General features: G+C 42.5%; 2 long non-coding RNA genes across 7 annotated transcripts in view; both read left to right on the forward strand.

Moving 5' to 3' along the window:
• The window catches only part of LOC127042920 (uncharacterized), a 325,760-nt gene that overhangs the window by 284,249 nt on the left and 21,834 nt on the right, over positions 1-19,677 (forward strand). The gene's annotated exons all lie outside the window — the stretch shown is intronic.
• The window catches only part of LOC127042903 (uncharacterized), a 45,321-nt gene that overhangs the window by 23,546 nt on the left and 2,098 nt on the right, over positions 1-19,677 (forward strand). For 3 of the 6 annotated variants that reach the window (XR_007772076.1, XR_007772078.1, XR_007772079.1), the window contains 3 exons: positions 1,417-1,526; positions 7,870-7,953; positions 8,362-8,555. This is a non-coding gene — a long non-coding RNA (uncharacterized LOC127042903). The remainder of the gene's footprint in view (positions 1-1,416; positions 1,527-7,869; positions 7,954-8,361; positions 8,556-19,677) is intronic. The other 3 variants (XR_007772074.1, XR_007772077.1, XR_007772075.1) reach the window with 1 other exon arrangement.

The following is a 19,677-nucleotide window of genomic DNA, read 5'->3' on the forward strand; positions in this document are numbered from 1 at the left end:
CACAAATGCTTCAGGGTCATGGTTGTTTTTTTAATAGAACACAATTTGCTTCTGGGAATTTACTCACATAGAGAATTCCATATGAAGAGATTAGTTTTTAGGGCCTAAAATGTTCAGGTTTCCTTAAAAAATTACAGGAAATTGCATTTGTTAAGGATCATTCTCTATAACACTCCCCACTTACTCTCTTCTTTAAAGCCCTAATCCTGCAAAGGCTTTCACACATGCTTAACTTCACTCCTGGGAGCAGTCTCACTGAAGTAGGGCGATTGCTCACATGGGTGAAGTTAGAGCACATGCAGGTCTTTATGTGATCCAGACTTAATTTTGTCCCTTTTGATCCCCCATTCAATTTAATCACGTGGTGCTATTCTTCAGTGGTTTAACCAAGGTGGTTCTGAGTGGAGAGCTAGGGCCAAGTGAGGATAAGTCATGCTCTGGGTCACGGAACTTGCTTGGGTTTGAGTCAAAAGGTATCATTTTATCCATCATTCCCACAGGCAGCAAAAGAGGGGCCTGGAAGAACTACAGAGAGTCTTTACCCCACCTTCCCTCTCCAGGCAGGAAGATGTTTTTAGGGAAACCTTTTCATCCTCCTTCCCTGGGGCAGTAGTTAAGGATACCTCTGGCAGAATGGTAGGGAGGGCTGGCTGGTTGGGATGAGAGCAGGCATTGGGAGAAAGACCCATTTGAGGAAAGAAGCTTCACCTGGAAGCAGAGTCAAACAGGTCCTGGCTTGTTGTGCAGTTGGCTCCTGTCTTTCATACTCCTCCTCATTCATACCACATCCTGTATGTTCATAGGCAGGGCCTGTGACTTGGGTTCCTCGGAGGTATCCAAGGTGCTGTGGAGGGGGATGGAGGGCCTCCACTGAGAATGGCATGCAGCTCTTCATAAAAGCATCAGGTCTGTAGCTCTTGATCAATTGTTGGCCTCCTGATATGCTTGCCACAGCTCCTTGGCTTTCACATGATTAATAGCCCAGCACATTTGCGCGACAATAGTTCCTGCAGTGGATTTCATGACTCCAAATTGATTCCTGACTGACTGGTAGTAATCTGGCATTGCAAGTTTCCACAGTGTGATCACCACTTACTTCTCCACTGTCAGTACAGCTCTCATATTGGTGTGCCTGCCCTGGAGGGCTGGGGTAGCCTCAGCACACAGATCCAGGAATGTGGCCTTGCACATCCAAAAGTTCTGCAGCCACCATTCATCATCCCAAACCTGCATTATGATGCAATCCCACTAGTCAGTGATTGTTTCTCGGGCACAGAAGCAGTGCTCCATCATGTGCAGCTGCTCCGTGAATGCCACCAACAACCTTGAATTGGTTCTCGCTATGTCCCACAGCAATCTGTCCTCCAAGAAATCGTAATGATCCCCACTCATTTGGTTCATCTTGCGGTTCTGCAGATACTCCAGGATTTTGTGTAATGTGTTTGCAATGCTCATGACAATAGTGCAAAGCAGAGCAGGCTCCATGCTTCTGTCAGAGATGGCGCACAACAAGGAGGGATGCACAGGTATTTGGGATTTTGAAAAAAGGCATGCAAATTATGGAATATAGATAACTTTATGGGATGGAGACAGTTGCAAACTGGGAAGTTGATCCCATGCTCCCAGTCACCTCTGTGCAACTCGTTTTGGCCCCATTATGCATTGCCAAAACTTCCCAAAAGACACTGTGCTGGATGGTGGCAAGTTACACAGTGGGATCCCTACCCATGGTGCACCGCACTCTGCATCAATACAAGCACTCATAAAAATATAAGAACAGCCATACTGGGTCAGACCAATCAGAGGCACCAACTACATGGGTCCTAACAGAAAAAAAGTTGTGGGGGCTCAGCATCCACCTGCAGGCCCCACCAATCAGCTCCTCTTCTTCCTGCCCAGCGCCCAGCACCTCCCACCTTCTGGCCATCCCTGCCAATTAGTTCCTCCCCCTCCTCCCTACCACTTCCCATCTGCAAGTGGGCCCCACTGATCAGCTCCTGTTCAGTGGTGAGCAGCAGGTGCTGTGGGAGGAGGGGGAGGAATGGCAGAGTGAGGGCAGGGCACACTCAGGGGAGGGGGTGGAACAGGGCAGGGAGAGGTGGGGTGGGAGCCAAGTGGGGGGTGGAGTGGAGGTGGGGCATGGGGCGGAGGGGAGGTTGAGCATCCCCAGGAAATCAGAAAGACACTTCCTCTGAGACCAATGGTCCACCTAGCCCAGTATCCTGTCTTCTGACAGTGGCCAATACCAGCTGCTTCAAAGGGAATGAACAAAACAGGTAATCATCAAATGATCCATCCCCTGTCACCCATTCCCAGCTTCTGGCAAACAAAGGCTAGGGATGCTTCAGAGCATGGTTTTGCATCCCTACCCATGCTGGCTAATAGCCATTGATGGACCTATCCATCATGAACTTAGCTAGTTTTTTTTTTAACTCAGTTATAGTCTTGGTCTTCAGAACATCCCCTGGCAAGGAGTTCCACAGGTTGAAAGTGCATTGTGTGAAGAAATACTTCCCTTTGTTTGTTTAAACCTGCTGCCTATTTATTTCATTGGGTGACCCCTAGTTCTTGTGTTATGAGAAGAAGTAAATAATACTTCCTTATTTTCTTTAGCCAAATCAGTCATGATTTTATAGACCTCTATTATATCCCGCCTTAGGCATCTCTTTTCCAAACTGAAAAGTCCCAGTCTTATTAATCTCTTCTCATATGAAAACTGTTCCATACCCCTGATCATTTTTATTGCCGTTTTTTGTACCTTTTCCAAATCCATTATATCTTTTTTTGAGATGGGGTGACCACATCTGCACTTAGTATTCAAGATGTGAGCGTACCATGGATGTATACAGAGGCAATATGATATTTTCTATCTTATCTCTCTCTTTCCTAATTCCTAACATTCTCTTAGCTTTTTTGACTGTGATTGCATATTGAGTGTATGTTTATAGTGTAAACAGCCTTAAACCTAAGTCATTCAACTCCTATTAGCCTAGTATATTTATTAAGAAATAAAGCTGAATCTTGACCATTCCTCTGGGAAAAGGGGTTACTTGCACAATGTGACTGACATTCTAAAGTGCAGCAGGGGGACAATGGCTCCTACTTTTCAGCCTAGGATGAGGAAAGCCAGCGTAGAGCTCCGCTGTGCTGGAATGGAAGTCTTACATAACCTCAGGACATGGCCAGAAACAGAAATATTTGTGAATAGAGTTTAGAATTGTTTCTTTAGAAGCAGCATGGGTTAGAGAACAGGCTACAGGCCTAGGAGTCAGGAGACATAGGTGCTAGTCTTAGCTCTACCAATGACCTTGGGCAATTCATTTTACCTCCCTGTCTCAGTTTCCCCTCTTGCCCTTTGTCTATTTTGACCGCAACCCTTTGGGGGAAGGTATTGTCTCTCCTCTGTATGTATATCTCAATAGGCTCCCAATCTTGGCTCGGATCTCCAGGATCAACTGTAATAATACGTTATTTCTCCATTTTCTGTCACATACCATATTAGGCTTTTTATTCACAGGAGGTCCCATTGATATCAGTGGTTCGCTGTCTAAGGCAAGCCACATTTGATTCAGATCATTGTGAAAGCTGGCTAACCCCCCTTACATTGTTTGTATTGAGGGGGGGTGGCATGAAAAATGGATTGGATGTTCTGAAAAACATGAGGAAACAGCAGAAAATAATTGTATCAAATCTTTCTCACTTTACTCTTGTAAAGAGTCCAGTTGCTTTAAATAGAAGTATTGGTGCAGGAATGTAGACAGTGACTTTTAGTGGGAGGCTACAGTAAAATAATAAATAAATGGCAAAAAAAATGTCAGTGCAGTTAAGGTTGCCCAGTGATAGCTCATGCTCTGAGTTCTTGCAGAATTGCGAGTTCAGCTAAAGTCAAACTTCTGAAAACCAGGAAATAAAAGCTTGATTTAAAAATTGCCAGTGATAGAGAATCCACCACAGCCCCCAATAAAGTGTTGCAATGGTTAATCACATGCACTGTTAAAGACTTATGCATCATTTTCAGTCTGAATTTGTCTAACTTGGTGGTTCTGAACCATTTTTTATTTGCAGATCCCTAAAACATTTCAAATGGAGGTATGGATCCCTTTGAAAATTTCAAATGGAGGTGCAGCCCCCTTTTGAAATCTATTGTCTGTATATACAGTTGAATTCTCCTGAGTCAGTTTTCAGTCCTAATCTTTCGCAGATCCCTTAGATATAATCTGTGGACCTCTAGGTCTAACTTCAGTTTCCAGCTATTGGATGTTATTATACATTTGTCTGCTAGACTGAACAGCCCATTATCAAATATTTGTTCCTCACGCAGGTACTTATAAACTCTTATCCTCTCTGTTAAACTAAATAGATTGAGTTCCTTGAGTCTATCCCTATAAATCAGGCTTTCTAATCCTTTAATCATTCGCGTGGCTCTTCTCTGTTGAGCCTTGCATGGATATGAAATTTATATCTGTGGATGTGGCTATCTACTGATATATATTGGTATCCGCAGAGCTGCAGGACTATATCAGGAACTGCAGTCGCAAAAGCAGCAGCATGTCAGGCCCCTGTTCCCAGGAGCCAGTACCCCACGCCGGGAGCTCCTCCAGCGTGGCTGTACCGACTGCAGCCCCATCCCCAGCCACACCCACTGGGGTGGGTCCCAGGCTCACTGGCAGCTGTCCCTGATCACACTAGTGTGTGCAAGCAGCTCGAATGCTTCCAGAGAGGGGTCCCTTCCATGCAGCGGTCTGCATCTCCTGTCCGGGAGCATGCGAGCCACTTGCACACTCTAGCATGACCAGGAACATCTGCCGGTGAGCCTGGTGACCACCCCAGTGGGCGGAGCTGTGGGTGGGAGGTGGTACTGCCACACCAAAGGGGCTGCTGGCATGGAGCACTGGCTCCTGGGAGCAGCAGCCCGGTATGCTATTGCTTTCACCAGTGCAGTGCCTGGTAGAGCCCTGCAGCTCGGTGGATAATGATTTATATTTGTGGATATCCGCATCCGTTGACATAAATTTTGTATCTGTGCAGGGCTCTACTTCTCTGAATTCTCTGAGGGTTCAGAGCTAGCACTGTGCTATAACTAGAACTTGTCTATACGATGGAGGGAGGGAGGTTATTAATAAAGTGCGCTAATGTGATGTGCATTAATTGGCCTGTGCAGACTGCTGGTGTGCTTTAATGTAGTGCTGTTTGAAACATAGAACCTTTAGTGTACACCAAAAGAACTACGCAGTCCAATGAATGCTTTAGAAATCATACCCCCATAAAGTGCATTACCCCCTGGTGTAAACAAGCCCCTAGAAGGAGAATGGAGCAGAGGAGCATGACCCATCCATCAGCAACAGAGCAGGCTCAAAGCGGTGTGAAGGGACCCATTTATCTCAATGAGATGTTATCAGTTGAAAGAGAATACAGCCTGAAACAATAGCTCTGAGATGTGTGAACTGCTCCAGTCATGTCAGTGGGTGTTCCCGTTCCCCATGTCCAGTCATGGAATTTGATACGTGTCAAGCATGCCCGTTCTCAACTACTTATTCCAGTCACAGCAGTGTGTGTTCTTGGTGCATGCTCTGAGCATACCTGTTTTTAAGATCCCTCACTTTGAGGGGCAGGGTTTCTCCACATCTTGTCTCAGGAGAAGGTTGGCAGATGGGCTCAGATCTCCTCTACACAGCTACTAGACACCTGAAGCTGGCCTGTGCATGCCGACTTGGGTTCACAGGGCTTGGGCTGCGGGGCTGTTTTATTGCTGTGTAGATTTCCATGTTCCAGCCTGAGCCTGGGCTCCAGGCCCTGAGAGCCTGAGCTCCAACTATCCCAGAACACATGAGGGTAGGGAGTGGGGTTCAGAGAGCCATCCACTAAGGCAAGCCTCTAAGCTGGTGAACGGAATCTTCTTAAAGTGGGATGCTACCGGTGCCCTGCCCTCATGCTGCCCATTCCCCCTGAACTCCCACCCTCACACTGCTCCTTTCTCCAAGGCCCCGCCCTTATGCTGCCTCTTCCCCCCAAGACCCCATCCCCCACTCACTCCTTTCCACCCCCTCCCCCTGTTGCTCGCCCGTATGGCTGATAAAAAGTAATGGGACCATGGACCCCTGGCCTGCCCTGTTTCGGCACCGCTGCCTCTAGGATCCAGGCACACACACAGGGAGTCAGGGCTCAGTTGCTCCCAGAGAAGCAAGGCCCGCCAATCTCATCTTACATGATGGGGACAAAGAGAGAGGCTCAACCTGCCCAGATCCACACAAACCCCATTTTAATTTGATTTCCTCCAAAGGGCTAGTTAGCCCTGTTGGGGTAACTCGATCATCAGAGACCTGGTGTAATGATCTTAGCCCTGGTTTGATCTCTAGCGGTGTGCAAAAAACTTCATCAGAATGTGTCAAGTTTTAAGAAAAGTAGTTTTTTTTTCCAGGGGTTGCATCTCAGGAACCCCTTGGACAAATAGCCCCAAATTTGAAACAAAGACCATATCCCATGCCTCCATGTAGGACACCAAATGACAAGGGAATTCAAGTAACCATACCAGATTTTAGAGCATGTAGAACAATTGAAGTTTAAACAGAAGACTTGTCTTAACCTTATAACAAAACTGTCACTTTTGAATATAGAATCATAGACTATCAGGGTTGGAAGGGACCTCAGGAGGTCATCCAGTCCAACCCCCTTCTCAAAGCAAGACCAATCTCCAACTAAATCGTCCCAGCCAGGGTTTTGTCAAGCCTGACCTTAAACACCTCTGAGGAAGGAGATTCCACCACCTCCCTAGGTAACCCATCCCAGTGCTTCACCACCCTCCTAGTGAAAAAGTTTTTCCTAATATCCAACTTAAACCTCCTCCACTGCAACTTGAGACCATTACTCCTTGTTCTGTCATCTACTACCACTGAGAACACTCTAGATCCATCCTCTTTGGAATCACCTTTCAGCTAGTTGAAAGCACTTATCAAATCCCCCCTCATTCTTCTCTTCTGCAGACTAAACAATCCCAGTTCCCTCAGCCTCTCCTCATAAGTCATGTGCTCCAGCCCACTAATAATTTTTGTTGCCCTCCACTAGACTCCTTCCAATTTTTTCCACATCCTTCTTGTAGTGTGGGGCCCCAAACTAGACACATTACTCCAAATGAGGCCTCACCAATGTCAAATAGAGGGAAATGATCACATCCCTCAATCTGCTGGCAATGCCCCTTCTTAAACAGCCCCAAATGCCATTAGCCTTCTTGGCAACGAAGGCACACTGTTGAATCATATCCAGCTTCTCATCAACTGCTTCCTAGCCATTCAGTCCCTAGTCTATAGCAGTGCATGGGATTCTTCCGTCCTAAGTGCAGTACTCTGCACTTGTCCTTGTTGAACCTCATCAGATTTTTTTTGGCCCAATCCTCTAATTTGTCTAGGTTCCTCTGTATGCTATCCCTACCTTCCAGCATATCTATCACTCCTCCCAGTTTAGTGTCATCTGCAAACTTTCTGAGGGTGCAATCCACGCCATTCTCCAGATCATTAATGAAGATATTGAACAAAATCGGCCCCAGGACAAATGCTTGGGTCACTCCGCTTGATAGTGGCTGCCAACTAGATATGGAGCCATTGATCGCTACCCATTGAGCCCGATGATGTAGCCAGCTTTCTATCCACCTTATAGTCCATTCATCCAGCCCATACTTCTTTTACTTGCTGGCAAGAATACTGTGGGAGACCGTATCAAAAGCTTTGCTAAAGTCAAGGAATAATATATATCCACTGCTTTCCCCTCATCCACAGAGCCAGTTATCTCATCACAGAAGGCAGCTAGATTAGTCAGGAATGACTTGCCCTTGGTGAATCCACGCTGACTGTTCCTAATCACTTTCCTCTCCTCTAGGTGCTTCAGATTTGATTCTTTGAGGACCTGCTCCATGATTTTTCCATAACTAATTTTGTACCATAACAAATTTGTAAAAGTGAGGTAAGTGAGCTTCTGTTCCAAATTCAGGGTTTCCTTTATTTATTAATGCAATCCCTGAATTTTCGCCCTCCTCATTTCCTCAATGCTCAGCTGTCTATACCCATGTGGTATTAGTACTCATATGAGCATACCTTACTGTAATAGGAATTTTCCTGTCAAATCCTCAGTTGTGCCATACACCCTATAATTTTATTTATAAATACGAATAAAATATCACTTAGTGATGACTTTTCTCCCATTTCATAGGTATGATTAAAAATAGATGGTGTCATTAATATTTCTTTTAGAATGAATGGGATTTTGTTTTGTTTTTTTAAAAGCATTTTCCCACAAGTAATTAAAAATACATTAATTCTTGCAGTTTTAAGGTGCCTTTTAAAATAATATCAACATTTATAATTTTAATAGGTTTTCCTTGGTACCAGACTATAAAAGGGGCAATATGTCTGTCAGCATACTGCTCCTGTAGAGAGCAAACTACTGAATATATCTGACAAAGAAGAACTGTCTAATTAGTCTACATTTTTCAAAAAATAATTGCCTGTCAACTAGTTAAATCATCTTTCTGGAAACATTTCCCAGGGGAGAAACTGAAATTACAGGTATGTTCATGTGAATCCTTGATAATATAAATCACTCAAAAGCTGTCCTATTTCTATTTTTTATACAAAATATATTTTCAGTGCTATTTTATGTTTGAAGTACAAACTATAAAATTAAGGAGAAAAGATATTAAAAGGGTTTTCAGGTTTCCAGCAACAATTACTATACAGTAGCTCATTCCAAATAACAAGGCAAATGTCTTCTTTTATGGCATGTGGCAAACGTACCTCATTTAGAATTGTTTAATACACTGCTGTTAGTTTTTCAGAAGACAAAGCCCATACAGTAACACTGGCAAGAATAGAATTGGGTGAGGTTGAGGAGTGAGGCACTGAATATTAATGTTGTCATGTCAGGTAAAGATGGAAGCTATTTTTAGATCTTCCTTTTCAACTATGTTTAGAACAATAAGGTATTTGTGATATTACTCCATGGGGACTTTTGCTCAGTAAAACATAGTCAGTCTGCAGTGTTGCAGAGGTAAGAGTACCTGAGAAAATAATGAAGCATATTTCAATAAATGTTAGTATCCAATATCTCATTATGTTTCATGCCTACTGATTCTAATGGTAATTAGGCACCAGGGCAGGAACAGATCTGAAACTGCGATAAACAACTAAATTAGAGATGCCATTTACTCATTATGTTTCCCCTGTCTTATTATCCCAGAAAATTAATCCAGTATGATGCAACCAGAAAGCTGGTGAGAACATACTAGAGAATTCCCTATTTTTTTAAAGCAGTGCCCTTGTTTACATGAACTAGCTTTGCACAGCTCTGGTGTTCATATTCCATTTGTATGCCATATTTTATGAATAACCAACAGCAACCCACTCTTAATAGTAGGGCCCTGATCCTGAAAATGTACGCTTAATTTTACTGCTGTGATTTCAGTTAGGACTACTCCAGGAAGGAAAGTTGAATAGGTGTGTAAGTGTTTGCAGGATGAGGACCCAACATTAAAAAGCCCCTGCTCATCTTGAATACTGAGGTTGGCATTTTCATCTGATTATTTTAATGCACAACAACTTGTGCAATATGTGCATAGTTAATTAAAACTTTATAGCAAAAATATCCTAACAGCCAGAGGTAAGAAAATACGGTTACACCTGCTCTGTGCCAGCTGGGAAGAGCCAGCTGTTCTCTGGCAGCTTTGCTCTACTGGAGTGGTGTAAAGAGGCTGGATTACAGTATAGAATCTGGTCCATAGAATGATAATGACAGCATTGCCTCTAATGAATGCCTTGTTTCATCTGGCTTTGGCAATGTAGGGAAATATCCCCAACTTTTTGTGAATTATACTCAAAGACACCCAGGTCAGACATTCATCTGGTTTTCAGCAAGATCCTATTCTTAACCATTAGTTTTCCCCAGTGTTCACGCATTGTCATTATTACCTAAACCACAGATTATTTAATTTTATAAACATTTTACTGATAAACAATGCTGTTTTTACTAAGCTTTTTAGGACTAGTTACAATATTGAATTCTAACATAATCTACCCCTTAAATAGGAGTATTGCTTCTTTTAATTCTTTACACTTCAGTATGTCCTTTAGGAACAAAACTGACCATCATCATTAAAGTAGTTGTAGAAGCCAAAGCAAAAACTTCTGTCCTGTGGAATCCCATGCTACATGCTCTGCAAATGCCATAAGTGGAAATCCAACATCTGCTTGTATTCTCAGCACTTCACTGGAATTCCAGTTACATGAGTATGACCAACACCTTATCAGTGAAGCAAGAATCGCAAATTTCCTCTAGTTTTCAATACATAAAATATTTTACAGTCTCCCCCTTCATTTGTGAGAGAACCATCAGTTACAAACACAAAACAAATCATGTCAGTTGGACAGTGAACATTTAAAATTATGTTTTAATAACCAGACTTGGAGAAACAACTGACAAATGCAAAGTGCATAGAAATAAATAAATAAAGAGTATGAGAAAGGAGTGAATAAAAGCACAACCACCAGTTCATAGACTCATAGCATATTAGGGTTGGAAGAGACCTTAGGAGGTCATCTAGAGCAATCCTCTGCTCAAAACAGGACCAACACCAACTAAATCATCCCAGCCAGGGCTTTGTCAAGCCTGGCCTTAAAAAGTTAAGTCAAGTCCTGTGTACTGCTCAGCTGTTATTTGGCTAAAAGTTTTTGTATATCTAGGCAGAAGCAGGGCCAGTTCCAGGATTTTTGCGGCCCCAAGCGGTGGAAAAAAAAAAAAGGCCGCGATCACGATCGGTGGTAGCTCCACCGTGCTGCTTTCTTCTTCAGTGGCAATTCGGTGGCAGGTCCCTCCCTCCGAGAGGGACTGACGGACCCACCGCTGAATTGCTGCTGAAGAGCCCGAGTTGCCGCCCCTTCGCTGTGGCCACCCCAAGCACCTGCTTGCTGGGCTGGTGCCTGGAGCCGGCCCTGGGTAGAAGTGGGCAAAATTTTAGAGACACTGAAACTTTTTTGAATTCATGTGGGTTTCACTAAATGGTTTTCGTCAGGGAGAAAAAATCAAAAATTCAAAACACTTGATTTCAGTATTTTAGAAACAAAATGGTTTCAATCTGAAAATTGTTTTGTATCAAAACTGTATTTATTTATTTTTAAAATCAAACATTTAAAAATTCTTGAAATTGAAACATTTCATTTGATCAGATTTTTTTTTCCACTCTGAGTCATGGAAAGTCTTAAATTAATTTTTAGTTATACCCAAAATGATTTTAGCAATTTTTCAGAGTTGCCAGTAAACTGAAAAATCCGCTATTCCCACAGTTCTATCTGTCTGTGACAAGATGCAATAGCAGTACCACACCATCTGCTGTAAAGTATAATACTCCTGCACACATGTGATGTTCTAGTGAGTCTTCCCCATTAATTAGTGATTAAGTTAATTTAACTAACTGGAAATCTGCAAGAAACTAAATTTACATCACAACTCAGGTTTATATTCTGAATATTCAATATCAAAATAAACAAACATTCTGCAAATGAAAATTTTTTTTTAAGAAATATTGAGAGCAGGTTCTTCACCACATTCCATTTGTAATAGCTCATTGGAGATCATCGTCTCTTCAATAAAAACCTCTTCTAAATACTTTTACTCGGTTTCAAATAAAATTATAAATTTACAACAATGTACTACAAGTGTACAAAAATATCAATGATAAGTTAAGGGATTTCTCTGCACTAAAGCTCTAACTGGAACTTTTAGTAAAGATGTGATGGTTTACTACATTTAAGTACTAATGGATAATATTATTAAATCTACATACATCAGATTTGGGACATTCCTGAATCAGTTAAAGTTTCATAGAGTCATAGAAATGTAGGGTGGGAAAGAACCTCAAGAGATCATCTAGTCCAGCTTCCTGCACAAAGGCAGGACCACATATGCCTTGACCATGTAGGTATTTGCCTAATCCATTCTTAAAAACTCCCAATGATGGGGACTCCAAAACCTTCCTTGGAAGCCTATTCCAGAGCTTAAATAACCTTATAGTTAGGACTATACCCTGTCTAGTTGCTTGTACAATTTTTGCCCATATTCTTTCTGATATATAAAACAATTTTTAAGTACATCTACATGTACTACCCCATCATCTTCTTCAGTTGCATTGAAGCTCTAGACTCATAAGCTCTAGAAAGAATATCAGCAGCAATTCATGATTTGACTGGCTGATATTCTAATTTAAAATCATATAAATACAATTGAAAACAAAATCCTTGTAACTGAGGTGGTGTGTTTGTCATATTCCTTTTTGAAATAGTAACTAATGGTTTATGATCTGTTTCTGCCAGTAGAGATCTACCATAAATATGAAATGTTCTGCATGCAAAAACTGATGCCAAAGCCTCTTTTTATAGTTGAGCACACTGATATTCTGTTTTCGATTTAGCTATAGGTGCATAAGCAATTAGTTTCCATAGATCACCATTCTTTTGTAACAGAACTGCTCCAAGGCCTTCTTTGGATGCAAATGAAGATGATTTTGTAAGTCGGTTATTATCAAACAGTTTTAATACTGGAACTGTTTTTGTTAGTTCCTTAGCTTACTTGGAAATTCTTGTAGATGCTGACAGTCTCATTTCTATTGATTATTTTTACAGAGTAAAGCCCTTCAATTTGTTTTTTGTTTTTGGCTAGGTTATATGTGTATTTTCGTACAAAATTAACCATATCCCAAAGTTTCTGTAATGACTCCTTATCTTTTGGGTAAGCAATCTTACCAATGGCTTGTATTCACCGTGAATGAATCTGTAATTCCGGACTAATCACTTTTTCTCCTAGAAACATTAATTCTTACACACTAAATTTATATTTATTTTTGTTAAATTTCAATCCTGCTTGTTTTGGTCTAAATAATGCTTTAATTAATTTTAAATGATAGAATCATAGGACTGGAAGGGACTTTGAGAAGTCATCTAGTCCAGCCCCCTGCACTCATGGCAGGACTAAGTATTATCTAGACCATCCCCAATAGGTGTTTGTCTAACCTGCTCTTAAAAATCTCCAATGATGGATATTCCAAAACCTCCCTAGGCTATTTATGCCAGTGCTTAACTACCTTGAGAGTTAGAAAGTTTTTCCTAGTGTCCAACCTAAACTGCCCTTACTGCAATTTAAGCCCATTGCTTCTTGTCCTATTTTCTCCCTCCTTCTTGTAACAACCTTTTACGTACTTGAAAACTGTTATCATGTCCCCCCTCAGTCTTCTCTTTTCCAGACTAAACAAACCCAATTTTTTCAAGCTTCCTTCATAGGTCATGTTTGCAAGACCTTTAATCATTTTTGTCGCTCTACTCTGGATTCTTTCCAAATCCTTCCTGAAATGTGGCGCTCAGCACTGGACCTAATACTCCAGTTGAGGCCTAATCAGAGCGGAGTAGAGCAGAAGAATTACTTATCGTATCTTGGTTACAACACTCCTGCTAATATATCCCAGAATGATGTTTGCTTTTTTTGCAACAGCTTTACACTGTTGACCCATATTTAGCTTGTGATCCACTATCACCACCAGATCGCTTTCCACAGTACTCCTTCCTAGGCAGCTATTTCCCATTTTGTATGTGTGCAACTGATTGTTCCTTCCTGAGTGGAGTACTTTGCATTTGTTCTTATTGACTTTCATCCTATTTAATTCGGACCATTTCTCCATTTTGTCCAGGTTATTTTAAATTTTAATCCTATCCTCCAAAGCACTTGCAACCCCTCCCAGCTTGGTTATCATGCTCTTCTACAGTTCTTCCCCATATTATTATATCATCTATGTACACCTGTGTGCCATCTATATTTTCAAAAATCTTTTGTATTGCTCTATGAAATACCTCTGGAACTGAACATAATCCAAATGGCAATATTTTAAAATAGTAACATCCAAGAAATGTGTTAATTATACACAGTAATTGACTTTCTTACTCCTATCATATTTGCCGAAATCTATTAGAAGCATCTAAAGAAGAAATGTCATGGGACAAAATATTTTGTCCAAATATTTCTTCTTTGATATATATTTTAAGATGTTCTCATTTAACATACTTATATAAGTCTTTTGGCTCTAAACAAATGTAAAGATCCATCTTTCTTTTCTACTATTGCTAATTAATTTACCCACTCAGTTGGCTCTTCCACACTTCTCCAATTCCTTTTACACTCTATTTCTTAAAGCTAAGGTATTTTTTTACTTGCATGTATAACTAGTTTCTTTGTTTCATTTAACTCCATTTTATGCATCATCTCCAATTTACCAAAGCCAGTGAATAACTCTGTAAATTTACGTTCTGTTTCCAGGGTTTTGGAATCCTGATTTGTCTGAATTCTACCAATTAGATTTAGTGCTAAACATGTTTCTAAACCTAAAATAGAAATACTTTGTCCCTTAACTACTAGAAGTGTTACATTTTCTAAATTATCTTTAACTAGGACCTGAAATTCACAAATACCCATAACAGGATTTTTTTTCATCACTATCAGACTTCAAATTAATATTCATTTTTTCTCTTATTACAGGTTTTATTTTTAGATATTTTATAATATCTTCTAAAATTATATTAGCTTGTGCACCTGTATCTATTACATACAAAATAAATATTCCATTAGTAGATAGAGTAACTGTCTAATTCTCCTTTTCAAAGTGACTGTTTCACAATAACCAGACACAAATTTTCTTCATCTGTAATGTCAGCTCTATATTCCTTTTTTGGTATCATCTCTGAAACTTTTAAATTTTGAACTAAATCGATATTTCTAAGTTTTGTCAGACTTCTCTGTTTACAAACTTCTGCAAAAATGATTCTATTTCTTGCAGATATGACAAGTTTGACCTATTCATCACAATTTGATTTCCTACCATTGACTCAGATTCTGGAAATTACATATCTGACTTCTTGTCTTTAGATCTGTTTAAAAATTATTCAGAAGTCTCTTCCTTACCTTGATTTCTTGAGTGAAACTGCAATCTTTCGAATGTTTTATTTCTTTTTGGTAAACAGCATCCCTCATTTTTAAAAAAAAATACAGACTCATAGTTAACTCATTCTCAAATATTAAGCTCAAATGAATTATATAATGAAATTGCTTAAGAGCCTACACTATTCAAAAACATGGCAACCTTTTCTTCATCTTCCTTATAAATAGATCCAACTACCCTCAAAAATAAAGCAAATTCTTGTTTAAACCTTTTCCAGTTTTCTGCAGCATTTTCCAATATATTTAGGAATGTGGGAACACATACTTGAGCCATCTTATTTCATTCAAACTTGTTTTTCATTTCTGAGTAACTTTTACCTCATTTTTTTTAAAAAACAAAACAAAACTTCTTCCAAGTCTTTGTATCACTTCCTTCATTTCCGGTAGCATGTATTGTTTTATATTCAAGCAATCTACTAGTCATAATAACAATTCATTGCTAGTAATTTAACAAAAGTATTTATTAGTTACATAGTTAATACATATAAGAGCATCCTAACTCAAGTCAGTCAGTCAGTCTTATGTAAAACCAACCTTTCCTCATAAGTCAGGTTTTCTAACCCTTTTATCATTTTAGTTGCTTTTCTCTAGACTCTCTCCAATTTGTCCTCAAGTGTGATGTCCAAAATTGCATCCAGCTGAGGTCTCAACAGTTACTTCCAGTGTTGTACATATGACATTACTAGTTAACTCTCACCAGCATGATATTAATTTTTAGAAAATACATGACATTGTTGACCCATATTCAATGTGTGATCCATTATAACCTCAAGATCCTTCTCAAGTTTGACTTTTTTTTCTTCCTAAGTGTACTACTTTGCACTTGTCTGTATTGAAATTCATCTTGTTGATTTCAAACCAGTCTCCAATTTGTCAAATTCTATTTTGTGATGAGGTATCCACTCCCCACAAAGCTTGAAAGAGTTAAAGTGGCAAATTAGCTCCACAGGCTGGACCTGGAGGAGGAGCTAGGTAGCAGAGAATTGATTGGGAGCAGGCCCAGCTGGATAGGAACAGAAGTGGCCAGTATGAAGCCCAGGAGCTGGCAAAAGTAGGGGGCAGCAGGAAGGCAGGCTGCAGTCACTCCCTGAGAGGAGGGAGTTGGGAGATTGGCAAACTCAGAGAGGGAGGAAGCCAGAAAGTTAGGAAAGGCGCAGGAGAAAGTAGCAAGGTAGGACAGTGCAGGGCTTGGCTGCTGACCAGAGGGCCTTGAGTTGGAACCTGGAGTAGAGGGTGGGCCACTGGGGATGTAGCACCAACGAGGCAGAGAACAGTGGACTGCTTGATTTGTTCTGGAAAGACTTAGTTATGTTCCTGAAAGGGGGAACTATGTAGTGACCTTTCCGGAGAGCTGAGTCATGAAGAAGAAACTGTGGTTCCTGGAGTGAGAGGGGTCTATGTGATGAGAGGATGATAGGGAAGACACCACTAGAGGAGGGCATAATGCCTAGCTAAAGCTAATCCTCAGAGTGACCAAGAGGAGGTGCCACTAGCCAGGACCAGATTAATCTTTTGTGGGCCCAAAGCCATACGGCTCCCATGGAGTTGTCATGGGCCCTTTCTGAGTGTTGGCCCAGTGCAACCCAGCCTCAAGTCCCTACGCTAATAATCATATATCCAATACTGCTAGGATAGGGATGAAAACATTTATTCAAAAACAAAACAACATATTTGAAGCCACACTTGAATGAGATCTCCATAGAGAACAAACTGGGCTAGCATTAATATATCCAGAATACTCTTGAATTTGGTTAAATATGTGGGAAGTGGTTGTTAGTTTAACACCAGGGTCCTGAACACAAGTGCTTAATTAGCACATTTATGAGCCAAATTATGCTCAGGTGTACCAGATAGTGGAGTTGCAGCTGCATCTCCCCACCACCACCACCACTACCTTCACCCAAAGTTATGTTTCATAAATACATTTTTTGAAGGCAGGATTTTCTACTTTAGTACAATAATGTTTACAAAACTTTTTAAAGTTAGTTTCTTTAGCCTATTTCTCCCTCTCCCTCACGACTTCAAATGAAACAGTAAAGTTACTGGGGTGGAGTGCGCGGAGGAAAATTGCTGGTGTCCATCTTTTGCAGGGAGAAAGGGCCACTGAGACAGATACACACAGATAGTTTCTTTACCACCAAGGCTACCACAACCCAGCCGCAAGTCCCTACCCTAATCTTCACACCTGGGCTCTCCCTGTCCCTCCTGCTACCCCACCTGCACACAGAGTTAACCCCCACCTTCACACTCTGGCTCTCCTCAGTCTCCCTGCTACTGCCTAGCCTCCCCCTGCCCCATTTTGTGCCAGGGCTGTCACCTCCCTCCTGTCTGCTGCTCCCCAACCTAACCCTCAATTTTAACATCCTGCTTCTCCCCCCACATGGAGTCACTGCCAGCTCCCCTGTCGCACCTGGACTTACCCCACAACTGCCCCTTCCTTCCAAACCGTGCTCTACTCCATCTCCTCCCCAGACTATGGGGGGAAGTTTCTGGGCATTCCCACCGGCAGGGGGTGTGGCAACCAGCACTGCTCAGCTCTGCTGTCACCATCCCCACCACCACTGAAGGACACAGACAATCAGCCTTTTCTGCACTGGGCCCCGATGGTGGCTGAGGGGGGACACACACCTGGCGCAAAACTGCAGGATTGAGACAGTTCCCAGGAGTCTGCAGCCGGGCATCAAGGTCACCAGGGGTGGAGGTGCACATTGAGACTCACAGCACCGCTGCTGTCCCTGGCTCCCCACTGCCCTAGGAGAGCAGGGGAGACTTGGGGGCTGGGGGCAAGTCAGGAGCCCCCACCCCTATAGGTGCCAACTCCGTGGGTGCTCCAGGGCTGGAGTACCCATGGGGAAAAATTGGTGGGTGCTCTGCACCCACTGGCAGCTCCCCACCGTGTCCCCCTGCTCCAGCTCACCTCCACCTCCTCCCCTGAATGCACTGTCACCGCTTCTCCTCCCAGCACTTGCCACCGCAAACAGCTGTTTCATGGTGTAACAAGCTGTGGGAGGGAGGGGAAGGAGCAGGAATGCAGTACAATCAGGGAAGAGGCAGGGCCATGGTGGGGATTTGGGGAAGGAGTCCAATAGGGGCAGGGAGGGGGTGGAACTGGGGCAGGGAATTTGGGGAAGGGGTTGGAATGCAGGTGGGGCAGGGGTGGAATCCAGGCAGAGCCAGGGGGCATAAGCACCCACTGGTGCCAGGAGAAGTTGGCACCTATGCCCACCCCATGCTCCACAGGAAAAAAGGGCACAGTGGGATCAGCACCCCCAGCACCAGGAACCCTCTCCATGCATAATTTCTTTGTTTTAGATTTGTTTTTGGTCCACTCTGCTACCATCTGCTTCAACTGGGGTGGCTCGCAGCATGGTGCAGTGCATTCTGGGAGTAGTAGTGCAGTTGGTGGGGCAGGTCCAATGGCCCCAGCTGAATGCAGTGAACTACGACTCCCGTCATACCCTGCAACACCCAGTCCCTGTTGTGTCTGTGCACTGCACTACCTGGGCTGCTGAATGTCAGCAGGTGCTGAGAAGTTGCTGACTCTTCACATTGCCAGGCTGTGGCCAGGGCCAAATTAACTTTCTGTGGACTCCCATGTAGTCATTATGGGCCCCTTCCAAGTGTGGGGATGGTGCCATTGGTGCCACTGTAAACCTGGTACTGCCACTAGCAGTGAGTGCACTTTGAACAGTTTTGAATTAGGATCCTGACAGAAATCAGGACCCACAGCATAGCCAGTCTCCAGGCAAAATACCAGTGCACCTGGCTTGTAGTAGGTTACCTGATTGACTATGTCACCTGATCGACTATGTCACCTGATCATTTGGAAGGATCAACAGACTGGCTCTTAAGCCCAGCTGCAACAGCAGGTTAGTGCCTGCTCAAAACATCTCCCCACAGCTGTGATAGCTCTTGTGCCTGCTTGTTCCCTGCCCTGCACCCAGCCCCTGCCTTGCCTCGCCTCACCGATTCTCCAAACCTTCTGAGCCTGAGAACTCATTGGGGAAAAGAGTCTAGCTGAAAGAGAAGCTGGCTAAGACCCTACTACTAGCCTAAATTACAATCCAGCTCCAGTGAGGAGAACTGGGACCTCTTGTTTTAAGAGGAAGTGACTATTTAGCATGAAACCCAAGCACAGGAAGGGGCAAGAGAGCCAATGAAGACTCAGAGTGGGCATGACTGATGAAGTGGACTACATTTTGTAGAAAGGCTCATCCAATCAGCCCCACAAAGAAGGTACATGTTCTGAACCAACCTAAGCTAGGTAATTGATTGAAAGAACCTGAGGAGCTGCTGCATGCAATGCACCTCTAGAACCAAGAGTGCCCACAAGGGGGTGTGCTGGCATGCAGTGCCCTATGACAGTCTGGATATAAAAAGGTAATCTGTAGTTTAGTGTGGTAAAAATTCAGTTGGCCCTGATCTCTAACACAAGTCACTATTGAGTTATAAAACTACTCATTCCATCATTTGAATTCTCTAGGTTTCCAGACCTCAATATTTCCCACTAAATGAGATTTAGCTAAAGATGATGGGTGGGAATTTCAGAAGAACTCAACTTTGGCCTCACTCTGCTCCCACTGAAGTCCATATGGAAGCTTTATCGCTGATTTCAGTGGGGGAAGAGTTAGGTCAGGGCTGCTGAGCACTTTTGAAAAT

Source organism: Gopherus flavomarginatus, chromosome 1 (assembly GCF_025201925.1).
Source record: "Gopherus flavomarginatus isolate rGopFla2 chromosome 1, rGopFla2.mat.asm, whole genome shotgun sequence".
NCBI lineage: Eukaryota > Metazoa > Chordata > Testudines > Testudinidae > Gopherus > Gopherus flavomarginatus.